General features: G+C 52.8%; 1 protein-coding gene across 3 annotated transcripts in view; it reads left to right on the top strand.

Moving 5' to 3' along the window:
- Positions 1 to 751: 751 nt before the first annotated feature.
- Positions 752 to 15,409, top strand: part of AKAP1 (A-kinase anchoring protein 1) — a 32,701-nt gene continuing 18,043 nt past the window's right edge. The window contains exon 1 of one of the 3 annotated variants that reach the window (XM_007176156.3): positions 752 to 840. The gene's annotated coding sequence lies outside the window, so the exon portion shown is untranslated. Of the gene's footprint in view, positions 841 to 913; positions 1,092 to 6,442; positions 6,728 to 15,409 lie in introns of those variants that run through there. The other 2 variants (XM_057536400.1, XM_007176157.3) reach the window with 2 other exon arrangements.

Raw genomic sequence — 15,409 nt, 5'->3', positions numbered from 1 at the left:
ACTTACAACTCAATAGGTATCTCATCATCATTTAAATTTGCATTTGATAACTAGTTAGGATTAACCATGTTTCCAAGTAATAGTTCTTAGCATGATCTCTTTTCACTTAAAGTCCCTATGTCTCTGGCCAGCTGGAACCCCACCCTGTTCCCAAATTGTTGGGGGCAATTTATTTTCCCAAGTTTCCTCAGGGAGTCACTGATAGATCATGATGACTATCTCTTGGCAGGAATTATTCCAAAACCCAACCCCCTTTAGAGGAAAGTTTGTTTCACTTTGACATCACCAAGCTGTGAAAATGCGCAAGAATGCCGCATTTGAGTGGTGCCACGTCCTCCCGTTACGCAGTTATTATCGTGCGATTATTAATATCACTAAATCATGCGTACAATGTAATGATGAATTACATTGAATATATCTATATAATATAGATCTATATTCTATCTATAATATATAGTATATATAGGCAAGGGAGGCAAGAGGAGCCCTGCGCATCACCTGCCCCTCTGCCTTTTCCAGGGGCCTCTCTATACAGAGCCAGGCAGATGGTCTAACTGGCCCCTCGAGATTTCCCACACCCGAGGCTGGCGAACTCGCGCAGGGCTGGGGGGCCAGAGCTTCGAGGTTCGTAGGTGGGGGAGGAGCAAGGGGCGTTCCGAAGACTCTAGCCAGGCCTCTTTCCCGAGCCCAGCCGAGATTACAGCTCATCTCGCGAGAGCCTGAGCAAGGCCCGGCTGCGGGCGGCGGGGGCGGGATGTTGGCGGAACACTCTAGACCGCGCCCCCTCTGGCGCAGCTGGCAGAGGCGCTGGCGGGAGCGGCCGGCGGCGCGCACGCGCAGGTGAGCCGGGAAGGCGCGGGGGCAAGAGGGCGGGGGGCGGGGTCTTGCGTCGCGCCGCGGGCACGTCTCTGCGCGTCCTCAGTATTTAATGTCTCTGTGCTCCACGGGTCTGGGCGAGCACGTGGGGGAGCGGCCGGAGTGCAACGCTGCGGGACCGGCCTGGCAGGGGGGCAGAGGCGGGGCGGGGGCCGAGGGGCCGGGGGGCGGCGGCGGCGCGAGGACTCTGCATCCCGACGGTCGCCGAGGGGCTGGTAAGTTGGGGCCGTAGGGAGCGGCTGAACTGGGGACCACCTGCCAGGGCCCCGAGGGCGGCGCCGCTGGGGTGATGGTGAGCCTAGGGTGCAGGTGCAGGGTGCGTCGCGTGCTCCAGGACTCACGGGGTGCGAGGCTCCCGACGCTGAGGGCGTGCAGAGGGGTTCCGGCCCGTCGCCTGCTGTCAAGCAGGCCCTTTCTCTTTCGTCGCCTGCGCGCCTCCTCGTCCTTCTCCGCCGGGCTCTTGCTGACAAATCGCGTGTGCTTGGCTGGGGCCGCGCTCTGCAGCCGCGCGGTGTTCCCCACGCGCGTCACCATCCTCGGGGGCGGGAAGCGAGGGCGCGACGCCCGGGATACCCCTCTGCGGCTTAACTTTCCCCGAGCGCGCACACTCTCCCGAGAGACGGACCTGAGTGTGTTCCACCCAAGGTCGCCCAACCCCACACGCGTTTACTTTTCAAAGGTCGTGTGTACCCAGTCTGAGCTGGGAGAGGCGCCGGCGGGCGGGCTGTGGGCAGGGCCAGGTGCTCACAAGGGCGAGGAAGTGTCCCAAGGCCTGCGGGCACTCCTTCCTCCCTCCTGAGGGATTGGAGTTGAATTGGTCACTTCAGGAACCTCGCCCAACTTCTGGGCCCCTTCATCTCGCCCGGGGGTGCTCCCCACCGAGGCCGGCGGTGGCAAACCGGAGCTGGTAGCTCTGCCCCTGTGAGTTCAGTGCGGCGAACCAGGGGAAGGGGCTCGGTTTGCAGAACCGGGAGGATGAGCGAGGAGATAGGTCGTGATTGGAACCCTGTTGCGGGCGGAGGGAAACCGTTTGAACCGAGTTGGGGTCCCGATGTAAAAGGCTTGGTGTCTCTCAAGAGGATTAGCTTTTGCAGCCCCTTAAAGGGTGTCGGAGAGGCAGAGACTGTGCTGTCCCGTGTGCCCGGTGACTTAATGCCCGCGGGCTTGTGGGTCACGTGTCGGGCTCCGCCTGCACCCACCGCCGGTCCTCGGGCCGGAGGGACCACGCTAGTTTCGGGGTTCCGGATCAAAGTGTGTTTGGGCAGGCCTGGCTCTGGACGCCTTGGGGGCGGGCTTTCACCAGTTTTACTATTTTGTGCCCTTGGGTGCGGTTCCTCCCATTTCCCCTCCAAGGAAGGCAAGAGAGACGGGTAGGAGCTTTTGGTGGTGGGTGGTGCCGAATCGACCTGGGACTGCTTGGAAGCCCTGGGAGTTTCGCGGTCTCCCTTCTCCGCGGGGATGCAGAGGTTGGCCGGCGCCTTCTTGCGCCTCGGCCTCCGCTAACACAATCCCGGTGCACTTAACTCCAGGTGTGAGAGGAGGCCTCTCAAGTCGGGTAGGGTGTGTGGGCAGGACAATTAGGTTAAACTAGCCATCTTTCCCCTATGAAGTTCAGGCTGCTTGGTGTCTAAATTTATTTCCTGCAGGGAAATCTGGGTTGCTGGGCCCTTGGTACAGTCATATCTGTTGGTTGGTTTGCTATCGAAGCCCCCCACCCCCTTTGTCGAAATTATTGATCAAGAAACACCATTCACAAGAAGCTATTAATTCTGGCAACTAGTAACCTTGCCTTGCTACCCTGTTATTGTAACTAAGACCTTCCCAAATTAGTTTTTTTTCTTAAATTCTATTTAGAAATTTGGGCTCTTAGTAAGCACCACCCACCCTCTTTGCTCTTAAAGGTACAGAGCATCTTTGAAATGCAGAGAGGGCAGCATGATTTGACCATTTATCAGATTCCTCTTTTCGTGAAGTTCAGGTGGTTCACCTGCTGATTATTTAAGACTTTCTCAGCACTGGAAACAAGTGAAGTAATTTTGGGGGAGCTTTTCTGACTTGTGTTGAACCTTTCCTCTTGAACCTCAAAACTAGTTTTGTGGGTTCTGGGTAGTAATTCCTGGGTATATTCTCGGATGAAGAATGGCCCTAGGCTAGAGTAGGTTCTCTGGGTCCTACAGGTATGCAAATCTTTGAAGCCTTTGTGCCTACCTGGATTAAATAGGCCCTATTGTCATATGTATTGTCAGGTGATGGCCCAGAAGTTGCAGGTAACTGATCCCCTCCCAGCCTGTGAGTGAGACTGGTCTACTGTCTAGCTGGAGCCCAGCTGGAGGAATATCATTTCCTCCTCCCAGCTGTTTCTAGGAAGTACACTCAAACTTGGCCACTGCAGGGTGACAGTGAAGGTGTCTGTTAAGTGGCTGCTCAGGTGCCAAGGGGATGTGTCTCCAGTATAAGGTTGCTCAGCATCAATATTTTAAAGTAATTTGTTTTGCTCTACCTGGTAACCCAGATTATTCTTGGGCTTTGAACCCAGGCCAGGTTGTAACCATTGTTTGTGGGTGAAGGCTAGTTTTAGGCTTTTCAGTGTTCTCTCATCCTAAAGACAAATTAAGATAATACTTGTGGGGCATGGCACTGTGCCTGGTACATGATGGGTGCTCAAGCATTGATTTTTTTCCCCCCCCTTCCTAAAGAGTCTCTGAGACTGACTTTAAGTTTCCCTTGAATCTGTTAAGTGAGTTGAATTTTAATAAAAGTACCCTACTCCCCAACCTCTGACCTGGAAACTTGGTTGGAAGGAGGGGGAAAACAAATTGGCTTCCCCACAGTTTGCCAGCCAGCCTCCTGGCTCAAGCCTACAGCACCCCATGTGCCTGGTGAGCTGGTGCCTTCCAGCCTGCTCTCCCCAGGCTCCTCCTTCCTATTCTTCCCTGTGAGTCTAGAATGAGTGGGCTTCTCTGCAGTTTGGGCTGCTGTGCTCTTGTGGGGAAGTTTTGGGTGTGAGTTAATACCTTCAGCTTGCCTTTCTAGGGAGTTTTCCTCTGCTCTGGGCAGGTGGTGGTGGGTCCTTATGGGGCTCTTATCCCACTGAAATCATTTCATACTGTTTGAGTTGCTAATCTTTGTGGGATGTATTTTAATCCTAAACCTTCATTTCTAGGGCAGGTTGTTTCTTCCACATCCCTTTCTGGTGTAATGTCTCACACAGGTTTCACCTTTGATCATTTAACATCAAGTACCCATTGTGTGTGGCATTTCCACCGAGCAAACCTGCTGGCCCTCGTACCTAGTTTTAAACTTGGGCCCGTGTAAAACAGTGACAGTGTTTCGGGTAGGACAGAGTAGCTGGAGAAGTAGCTGGTGGGGACAAGGAAACCAAAACTGAGGGAACACCTCTTCCTTGATAGTTACTCTGGGAGGTGAGTTACAAACAGACGCCTCCCTAATCCTTTAATCCTGACACCTCTGAGTGCAGTTGAGGAGGGTGAAGCTAGAGTTCATTCGGGATCGTTTCAATGGCTAATAAAAAACACAAATAGAGGGATAGAGAAACCGACAAGTGTGGGTTTGGACTTAAACTAGGTCCTCTGGAGGGCTTCCGTGAGAAGGACAAGGAGTCATCAAGTCCATGGGCTTTTCACCTAATCTTTCTGTTGCTTTCTAAGCAGCTTGTTGCAGTAAAGGAATGTGTGTTATCATTCAGCATTCTGAGGACTGGCTTTCAGTTACAAGGAACTTTCGAGGTGTCCTTTTCCTCCTCCTAAATGGTTCTACTAAGTGGTCTTCGTTCTGTCCAGTTCTTGCCATCTGAATGTTTCTGCAGCTCGGTTTGATAAGTTTGCAGCAGTTGACAGTAAACATTTTGTCCCCATCTGGTAGTACAGCGTGGCTGCCTTCACCTAGCGGTCCTCACTGAGGCCCATGTACTTAGAACAAAGCGGGGCCCCAGAAGAGTTCTGGAAGTAAAGGTATGCAGTGCTGAGGGCTGATGAGGCTCGTTTCACCCTGGGCTTAGCTAGCAAGAGCCCTGGATTGGGGGTTGTGGGTGGGGTGGAGGTTGAGATCTGGGTGCCGCTTTCAGGGTTGAAACCTGGCTGGGGTTCCAGGCAGGTCTGTTGGCCCTCAAGGTCTTAGTTTCTTCAGCTGGTGAAAGAAGGTTGCTCAACATCAAAGGCATTCAGATTGTGCCCCTAAGAGCCCTGGAGTTAGTCAGCCCCTTAGGGCTGCGGGGAGGTAGAGTTTGCCTGCAGGGTTGGGTATGGGAGGCAGGGTGTGTTTGGGCTGGGGATGCCTGGGTAGTACCAGCCAAAGTCTAAGAAAAAAATGACAATCCACTGTTTTAGGTGCATTTGAAGTTCACTTAAATCTAAGGTGCTACTGTACTAAATATTTTTATTTTTTACAATATCTTTATTCTCCTAAATCTGTCTTTAGGGTTGAGGGTCTAGAGCTGCCTTGTCCTATAGGGTAGCTACTAGTTATGTGTAGCTAGTTAAATATAAATTTTTTAAAGCATTAAGTAAAATTAAAAAATTAGTTCCTTGGTGACAGTAGTCACATTTCAAGTGCTCAGTAGCTTCATGTGGCCAGTGGCTGCAGTACTGGACAGTGCAGGTTCTGGAACATTTTCATCATCACAGAAAGCTCTGTTGGACAGCACTGGACTTAGTTCTTTGCCCAACTCTAAAAGCTTCATTGTCTCGCCTTGTAAAGCATCATGTGTTTGGGCTTAGTCTTCCATATTCCACAAACCCAAGAGCTTCGGTAACAAGTTATTTATCAGCTCTCTCTCCATGGCATGTTCAGAACAAGTTCCGGTCTGCCAGCTTGGAGGGCAGTGATCAATTATGAAACAGTTTGAGAAAGGAGTGTAGTGAGGGGTCTCGGGATGGGAGTGTGACGTGAAGGGGCCAGATGCTAAGCCTTTGGAAAGCTGTTTTGGCTTGAGAGCCTGTTTATCAGTGTAAAGGTCCTCGCTGGTTCTCCAAGGCAGGTGCTCACTGGCCTTGGTCATTATGTCAGGAGACTTGCTATTTGGTCCTTCACTCACCTGATGACTTCCTGCAGGTCTTATTGTGGGCCCTGTGCTGAACCAGGTTGCAGACACCTTACGGACAAGCGTCGTTTTCATTCTGTTCCTCCAATCCATCTCAGTGTTAGGAGGCCTGGCTTTACTGAAGGCCTCGGGGAGAGTTGGTCCCCAGTGGGGATCCTGAAGTGTTGGTGTGGGGCCGGCTCTGGGGAGTGGGCTTTATTTCCAGATGCCCCTCATCTAGTCCTGGGTGTGCTTAGTTTGAACCCTGCTAGACTGGCCTTTGGCATATAATGTGAATTCTTTTTTTGGACCCCAACAGCAGAAGATGCATAACAGACACTTATTGAGCACCTACCGTATACCTGATAACTTAGCAGGGTTTTTGCACGTTATTCCCTTTTTATTCTCTCTCAGTCCTATGAGGTTAAGAATTCCTAGTTTGTGGACTTCCCTGGTGGCGCAGTGGTTAAGAATCCGCCTGTCAATGCAGGGGACCGGGTTCGAGCCCTGGTCCGGGAAGATTCCACATGCTGAGGAGCAACTAAGCCCGTGCGCCACAACTACTGAGCCTGCGCTCTAGAGCCCGAGAACCACAACTACTAAAGCCCTCGTGCCTAGAGGCCGTGCTCTGCAACCAGAGAAGCCACTGCAATGAGAAGCCCGCGCACCGCAACGAAGAGTAGCCCCCGCTCGCCACAACTAGAGAAAGCCCGCATGCAGCAGTGAAGACCCAGTGCAGCCAAAAATTAATTAATTAATTTAAAAAAAAAGAATTTCTAGTTTGTGTATGTGGAAACGGAGGCCCTGAGGAAGGTAAGCTGATGCTAGGGCACAGGACTGGGCTGTCTTGGGGCTTAGATCAGGGTTCAGTATCTCTAGCTCCATGCTTAGAGGCTGTTTCTTGTTAACTGCCCCATTACCCCTCCATCCTCATCCAGAAAGTGAAACTGGGTTTTTAAAAGAATAAAATCCCATAAACTGAGTCAAACTGTTAGGTCATTACAGCCTCATTCAGCCCTAGGAAGGAGGTATTTGTATCCCATTTCTTTGGATGTTATCATTTTACAGGAAACAGAAGTTAAGGATCTTTAAGGCAAGTGTTTTATCAGAATTATGCAACCGTCCAGTGCCTTCAAGCTGCACAAGTAGTGACACCTGCACAAGTAGTGATTGTGACCAAGGGCAGACAGCCTCCTAGGCTATGTAACCATGCCTTAGGGCCTGGAAAACTGCTCTGAAGACTCTGGCTTAGTTTGGTCACCTGGTTGAAAAGGCAGCCTTGAAGTCACTCATTCCCTGGCTAATAATAGTGTGGCCTCTCAGACCTCACAGTGTTGCGAGACCATCCCCTGGCCTCAACGGGGCCGTCGCCTGAGAGTAGCTCGGCTTGCTCCCTGTTGGAGCAGGCAGCAGGATCCTTCAAGCCCAGCCCTCAGCCCTCAGCACGCTGCCCTGCCCCCCGCCCCTTCCCTCCAGCCTTGGCTGGGAAGAGAGATCTCCTGCCCCTCCCCCCTTCCTGACCCTCCTGAGAGATAGGAGTGGCTTGGCCTGAGCTGCACTGGGATGGGCGTGAGCTCGGGCTCTAGTGAGGAGAGGTCATGCTGAGACTAACCTTGCTTTGTCCTTTGACTTTGGTGAGGCCCGCCCAGCCAAGCATGTGCTGTCCTGCTATTTTTAGCAGGTGGTATCCTTTAGGAGGGCCAAGTGCATGTGGCTTCAGTGTATGGGGCAGGTCCTGGTGCCAGAGCTGCTGCCTCTCTTAATCAGGGGAGGAAGGAGAATAAAGCCATCCTAGAGACTGTCGTGGGGGATGTGTATGTGTGTGCGGCCACTTATGAGGTCCCTGGGCTGCCTTTTCTATCTGGACCTGTGGCAAGGACCCACCCCTGCCTCCTGGGCCAGGCAGGCATGTGACCGAGGCAGCCCAGTGGGCGGGCACTCCTAGGTCAGGATTGCTGTCCTAGGGAAGGACGACCCAGCAGCTGATTTCTCAGGAAAATCACATTAGTTCTGTCTTCATGGGAAGTCACCCAACCTGAGGACAGGCCACTAAAAACTCTGTAAAACTGTGAATCCGCGGCAGCCTTATAACTGGCATCCTCCGACTTAAGCCAAAATAAAACCACGAGAGAAGGCAAACCCATGCCCTTCAGCAGGAATTCTTACTGGGAAGCCACTGAGGCTGAAGAGATACGAAAAAGGGGTTTGACAAACAAGTTTTGTTCCTCGCTGCCCTCCTTTCTCCCCCCTTTCTTGTCCCTTCTTTCCTCTCACTTGGAGCTGCCAGCTCCAGCCCATCTCTCTTGTTTCTGATTAAGAAAGCTTAGAGCCATATAAGGTCCTCTGTTGCCTATGGTTTATGTTGGCTGGAGAACAAGGTTGTTTTCGCAGAGTCCAATTCAAAGAAGTGGCAAGGACTTCTGTGGGGCTGTGTGTGTGTGTCTGTCTGTCTCTCTCTGTCCTCCATCCGCAACCACCACCACCACCCCCCCGCCCGGAGGGGGGCTGGGCCACCTTACTGGGACAGATTCATTTGAGGGTGTGGAGGCGCTGTGGGTGAGGGCTTAGCTGCGGTCCTCCAAGGCTGACGACCCCAGGGCTTCCTGGCAGATGCATTCGCTGAGAACTCAGGGGACCTCTGTTGGCTCACACAGTATGTACCCGTCATGCTACCAGCCACAGAGGCACTCTGTCCTGGAGTGGATGCTGCAGTCAACTTCTGTTTATTCAGAAACTACAGTCCCCTGGCTCTTGGGGCAAGTTGGTCCCCCTCTCTGGAGGGAGTTGGGTGAACCTGTTCTTCCAGGTTCTTAACCTTCAGCGTGGCTTCTGCGCAGTGGTGCCGGGGAGCAGTTTCTCTGGCAGCAGCCCTCCAGCCTCGTCTTTGCCTCCCCTTCTTGCTGTCTCTTGAGTCAGCCAGGCTTGTTCCTGCCTTAGGTTGCTGGCACGTCTTCTCCCAGCTGGAACTTTCTCCCCCTCTCCTTTCCGTGTCCTCTCAAGATCTTGGCAGAGCTGCTCCTTGCTGTTCACTCTCCTGCCACCTCTGCAAAGCGACCTTCCCTGACCATTCTGTCTAAAGCTCCCCCTCTCCCAGGCACGCTTTATCCAGCCTTCGTCAGCCTGGGTTCCTTGTTTAATCTACACAACACAGAAAGTGACTTGCTTTCTCAGCTCTCCCAACTAGTACCATTCTGGATGCACAGGAGTATGGTTAATTCATTACATGCAGGGGATGCCCAGGGCTCAGCTGTCTGAATCTGTTGAGAGAGGCTGCAGGTTCCGGCGTCTTTGCGGTATTATCTCGTCATCTGAAATGTGACTCCCTACCCCTCCCTCCACCTTTGCTTCCGCAGGGCTCCCGCACCTCCCCGCCCCCAACCCCAGTGGAACCTGGCTCGCTGTGGGTATTAAAATCTTTATTAAATGGCTAGCCCTGGGGGGTTCTGCTGCCTGATGCTGGCGAGACCTCAGCGGGGTGGGGAGATCATACGCCTTGTCTCTGAAAGCGTCTAGCTGTCAGTAAGCTTGTTCTCTTTCTGATTGTTACTGTACGTCAGCGGGGCAGTTGGGGGTTTCTGAAGGAAGATTGGTATCAGTTATTATGGGAAAATAAAGCAGTATAAGTTTGTACATAGATGAATTGGCACTAATACATGTTTGTTATAATGGTTAACAAGAAACAAAGTTGTATGGTAGTAGAGCATCCATTGTAGTTAATATTTAAGAATGTATTTTTCTATCAAGGCGTTGCTTGTAGACAGATTTGACTTTTGACTCTGCTAAGGTTTGAAAGAACAGCCCTTTGCCCGGAGTGCTTCTGCACCCTGTCCTGTTCTCTTCTAGAGGCAGCCGTCCTCCCTGCCATTTACCTCTACACAGTTGTCTCTTGGTCTCCTGGGGGATTTGTTCCAGGACCCCTGCAGATACCAAAATCTGTGGATGCTCAAATCCCTTACAGTCTCTATCCTCGGGTTCTGCATCCATAGATAGGGAGGGCTGACTGTATTTCTACATAGTATACTACTCCTTTTTTTCCTTCCTTCCTTTTTAAAAATATTATCTATTTTGTTTTTCTGCTCTGGAAGATAAAGACTTGGCCCATTCCTACACTTTTTCCCCCCTCATCCTCTCAGTATAGAGGTAACCCAACATTTGGTTATGTTACAGTGTTGTGATCTAAATATTGCTATGGCTGCAATCCGTATTTCTTTTCTTGTCTCCCCCCTCCCTTCTCTTCTCCTAGTTAATTTCCTTTGTTTCCTTAGCTTGGTTTTCTTTGCATGTCTCACCAGTTCTCTGACTCTCCCCAGGGCCTTGGCCACTGCAGTCCATTGCCGGGAAGCTCCTCTCCGGAAGCTCCTCTCGTGCTTAAACTTACCGCAGACTCGGCAGTTCCGAGTCGCTCCTGGGAAGCGTCCCCGGTCCCCTGGCTCTGCTTCCCCTGCATCCTGGGACTTCCTTCTCCCCTTCTCTTGTGTTGCTTCCTGGATTGGTGCCCCCCTCCTTTCTTGTTTTACTCCCTCGTCTTGGTGAGAAAGCGTGCGAGGGTGGGCAGCCAACCAGAAGCACGCTGATCTGTGCCCAAGGACAGGCCCCTTTGAAGGCAGGGGTCGGAGCTGTGCAGCTGAAGTCGGAGGGTTGGTGGAAAGACGGCAGAGACAACCAGGCCCCCAGGTCCCTTCTGCCACACCAGCAAAAGACCGGGCTTTACTTCAGGAGTAGTTGAAATGAGAGGGGATCTGGACCTGGGTACCAAGTCGTGGTGAGAATGAAAGTCTGCATGCTGAATGGGACACCCCAGCCCCCTTGGCTCCCACGGCACTGCCATTAAGGTTAACATCCTTTCATCTCTCACCCCAGGACACTAGAACATCCTAATTTGGGGTGTCTGGCAGCCTGATTCCTACCCCCGCCCCCTGGCCCAGCCAGGACACCTGCCTGACTTTTGGGCTGTGGCAGACTTTTGGGCTGGCTTTTGGTCAGTGGCAGAGGGTGGCAGTACCAGGCCCACTGGAGAAGAGGTCATTGGGGGGCTTTGCCCCCAAAGAAATTGAAAGGTTTGAAAGAGGGCAGTGCGTTTGTTGATTCCTGTCTGTGTCCCACTGAGCTTTGTACCCTGTTGGTACCAATAAATATTTGTTGAGTAGAAATTACCTTATGCCTTTATGTGATTTCTGAGTTGGTCATATTGCACTGTCTGCCATTTGGAAAGTCAGTGTCTTACCTCTTTGCTTTTCCCACCCGAGGCGGTGGTGGGAAGGGTCTTTCGCCTCATACCAGCATCTTTTCTGATTCCTTCTGAAGGCACATGCCGTCCTTATTAGCTTTCAGGTGAGCTTGTTGTCAGAGCACACCTTCATACCTTTTAGGCAGTCTTGTGTTCTGTGGTCATGGGTGGGAACTCCGTGTGCCTGGGAACAGTTTCCTGGCACCTGCTCTATCACTGTCCTCAGAAACCTGTCAGAATTCACTTGTAAAGCAAGAAGGTTGCCAGGAGCCAGGGATAAGGGGCAGGATGGATGTGACATAGTCGTTCACGTTTTTAAAAACCACATCCCTACCCCTAAGGGAAGCAATGGGAAGCCCTTTGTAGGAGATGCTGATTTTCCCATATCATCTGAAGCCTAGTGAGACTGGATGGCTATGGGTTTGGTCGGAGGAGGAGGAGAGAGGTTGGGCAGTTAACCCTGCGTGGGTCCCTGATTTCTCGAGTTTTCCTAAGTGGAACTTTAATTTTCAGTTGAGCTGGAGGAGAAAGAGCTCTTAATTTGAGACCATGTCCAGATGGGATTTTTTGCTTCTGACTCTTCTTACCTGGAGCTCAGGTACTGGACCCCGAGTTTCCGCTTTGGTTGGAGAAGGCTTCAGTGAGCAGGTTCTCCCACCCAGATGTTACTGGGGGAAGCCTCTGGTCTCCCGGAAAGCAGACTGGAAGTGTTCCGTGACTTTTGTGGGACAGCTGGTCCACCCAGAATGGGCAGTGTGGTTGGTCTGACCGCACTGGCTTCCCTGGCCGCTGTGCTGGGCCATCACAATGGAGGGTGTGGGGAACAGTCCCCACTGTGAGCTAATTTGGAATCTTTAGGGTGCCAACGTGAGTCACAGCCCATCCAGGCCCCCTAAGGATGAAGGTAACAACCCTGTGAACATGGGCCGGGCGGGCGAGACCAACCGCCTGAGGCATGGCCCCAGCGCTGTGATTCCTGGGCCCCAGCCATGCCGCTGAGGGTCAGTGGCCCAGCTCACCATCGTCCCCCACCCCCAGGGGCAGGGCCAAACTGCTCAGCAAGGTGGGTGCTGGCCATTGCAGCATTTATCCAGCTCTTGTGTTTCCTTCAGGTCTTTGGGGACACCGTCTAGCACTGCGCTGTACACTGGGTAGCCACCAGCTGTATGTGGCTATTTAGATTTAAATTAACATCAAATAAAATTTAAGATTCAGTTCCTCAGTCACACCGGTCACATTTCCAGTGCTCAGGAGCCCCCTGTGACTTAAGTGGCCACCAGTCCTGGACTGCAGTCGCCCCTCGGGGATGGCCCAGGCCTTTGCCTCTTGGCGACCTGCTCTGCTTTGGCTGTGTCACAGCTGCCACAGCCTCTTCCCGTTGTCCTGACAGTAAAGGTCAAACACCTTTTGTCCGGCCCTGCCAGCTTCAGCTCCAGCTCCCGGACTCATCCTGCTCTACTCTGCTGCCCCCTCCATCCCCCAGGGCATCTTGGGTTTAGAACCTTAATTTATGCTGTTAGCCCACCATTACAACCTAAGGAAATCACAGCCTTCTTTGAGACAGCCTCCTTGTGTTCTCTTTGCCCACTTCTGAAGTCAGGCTCAGCTTGGTGCATCTGTGTGTGAGACACATAGAGAGATTCCTCCATCGGGATTGTGAGCTTCTGGTGGCCAGAAGCGTTTTCTTGCAGCGACTTAAACGTATTTGTATGTGCGGAACCTCAACCTGATGAGGAATTGGGTAAATGCATCCTATACAAACCCAGAGACACCCTTGTAGTCTTGTAAAGACCTCTGTGTATGTGGCCTTCCTCTGGGGTGGGGGGCAGGTGGGGGACGACAGGGTCCTAGCCAGCAGCCTGCTGTTATTCTCTGAATGCAGTGGCAGCAAGTGCTAGGCTTTAGGTTCTGAGTCATGTAGCTGTTCCCTGTCCTTGGAAGGCCCCCTTCAAGAGGGGAAGCCCCTTAGCAAGAATTTGATGTGCTGGACACTCTAGAGATGGGCTGTCTTGCACCCCCTGTTGGTGAACACCCAGGGACCGTCTTCAGCAAAAGTGAATATGTAACGCTGGAATAATGGAAGAAATGTTCAGATTTCTTGGAGAGTGTTTAAAAGTCCGCTCAGAACACAGAGTAGGGACTTCCCTGGTGGCCCACTGGTAAGACTCTGCGCTCCCAGTGCAGGGGGCCTGGGTTCGATCCCTGGCCAGGGAACTAGATCCCGCATGCATGCTGCAACTAAGAAACCCACATGCCGCAACTAAGAGTCTGCATGCTGCAACTAAGACCCGGATCACAGAGTAGATCTGGCTTCACTGGCCAGGCCCAAGCCCACACTGGACTTGTAAGGCTCTTGGCACCCTAAGCTCTTGTTTTAGAATCGATTTTTTTTTTTTTCCCCATCATTAATCACATGCAGCTCTTTTTCCACAATAACCACAGCCAAATTGACTTAGTGGAACCAACACTCTTTGTTTTCTTGTTTAGTAAATCTCCCAGAGATTTGCCTTCTTATTTAGCAGAAGGCTCTAGACTGCAGTGACTGCACTGGTCATCATGCTTGGGAGTGAGACCATTACTTCTCCAGAGGTAAGCTGTTCTGAGAAGCTGCCTGCTTCTCTGGGAGAAGGAAGAAATCTTTTTAGAACCTGGACAGACCAGGTGAATGCTGCAGCCTTGTGGGGCTGTGGCACGTGCCTGCCTTGAGCTCTGTGTGACCACTGGGCAGCCAGCCAGCCTGCATCTATTTCCCAGCAAATGGACCTGCTAAAAATAAGCAGGCAGCTATTCAGTGCCACCAGATTCAAAATAGCCAGGTCTCCTCCCCACCAATGCTAGGGCTGGCTCTGCATTCTTCTGCGAGGTTTTTCCTGCGCCTGAGTGTCCTGGGCCTGGGGTGGGAGGCCCTGGGGGAGGAGGCCGTCTTCGTTAGTGAGTGAGTGTGAAGGCCGTTAGACCTCCAGTGTTAAAGGCCACTTACATCTTCAGAGGTTCAGGTTTAAAAAAGAAAAAAAAAAAAACCACATGCACACAAAACCAGGGCAAAGAGAGCAGCTCATGAGTCTGTGCCCAGAGAAGGAAGGTAGCAGTGGGCCTCGTGAGGGCTGCAGCTGTGTGTGCGAGTGAAGGCAGCCCCGTCAGGCTTCAGGGAAGGTGGGTGCGTCCTGCACCAGCTGTCCAGGCTCATCAGACCGGGTAAAGTAGGGAAAACGGCACCATACCTATGCACAAGTCCGTCTGAGTGAATTGGCTCAGGTCGGGCCCTTCGAAGTTGAAGGGCCGAGGAAGTGAGGGACTCTTCTTGACTGGTGAGAAGCGGGGCTCTCCGTGAGGTGCACCCAGGCCGCCGCGCCCTTGGTGAAACCCACTAGCCTCCTGAACCCGCCACCTTTGGGCGGGGTGTGTGCTGATCCCGGCGGCTCCTGGCTCTGTTCTTGGTGGAGCTGGCTCCTGAGATGACTCAACAATCCCCTGGTTGCTAGGGAAAGGTGAACGAGCCCCTCATTCCCCTTCTGTCTGGGGCTCTCACACCTGTTTTCTCAAGCGCCTGGAGCTCTCCCTGTCCTGGTGGGCGTGGAGAAGACGGGCCGCCGCTGCTCCTCACGTAGAAGCAGCGGCTCCTGGTGCCTCAGCTCCAATCCCTGGGGTGAGTGCTGGGCACCGGGATCAGGTGGGACATTCAGGGTCCCGTGGGGTGGGTGACACTGCTTCACGGTGGCAGTATCACCCGCCTTCTCTGAGGCCCTTCTGGCACAACAACGGGGTATTTGTCTGGCTTGGAAATGCAGAAAGTGTCTCCTGAGCTGTCATTAGCTGAGTAGCCTGTTGGGGGGCGGGGGGGGGCTATAGATGGTGGATCTGGGGGCTTGAGCCTCAGTCCCTTGGGGACCGAGCTTGGCTGGCAGGGTTAGTTGGGCAAGTGGCAGCGGTGTCCCTGGGCTACAGAGCAGCAGGCAGGGAGCACGTGTCATGGCCCCAGGCGGCTGGTTCTGTGCGTTCAGTCTGAACTAGGACTGGGAACGGAACAGATGAGGTGGCAGGAGGTGGCCCGGGAGGCCCGGGACACAGTGGGCTGTGGTCTGGGTCGCGGTGTGGATCTCCTGGAGTGCAGAACCAAAGCTAGACTGGTGGTTTGTGTTGGGCCTCTGCCTTATTGTACTGTAGCCAACTTCTGAGATCTTGGGGGTGGGATGGGGACACCTGCTGGAGAGCAGACCCCTGTGATCAGCTTTTAGTTCCAAAGTGGGGGGTGGGTGGGGGCTTCTTCC

The sequence above is a fragment of the Balaenoptera acutorostrata genome, chromosome 20 (genome assembly GCF_949987535.1).
Source record: "Balaenoptera acutorostrata chromosome 20, mBalAcu1.1, whole genome shotgun sequence".
Classification (NCBI taxonomy): Eukaryota; Metazoa; Chordata; class Mammalia; order Artiodactyla; family Balaenopteridae; genus Balaenoptera; species Balaenoptera acutorostrata.
The sequence above is the reverse complement of the archived record's forward strand: the minus strand, read 5'-3'. Positions and strand labels throughout refer to the sequence as shown.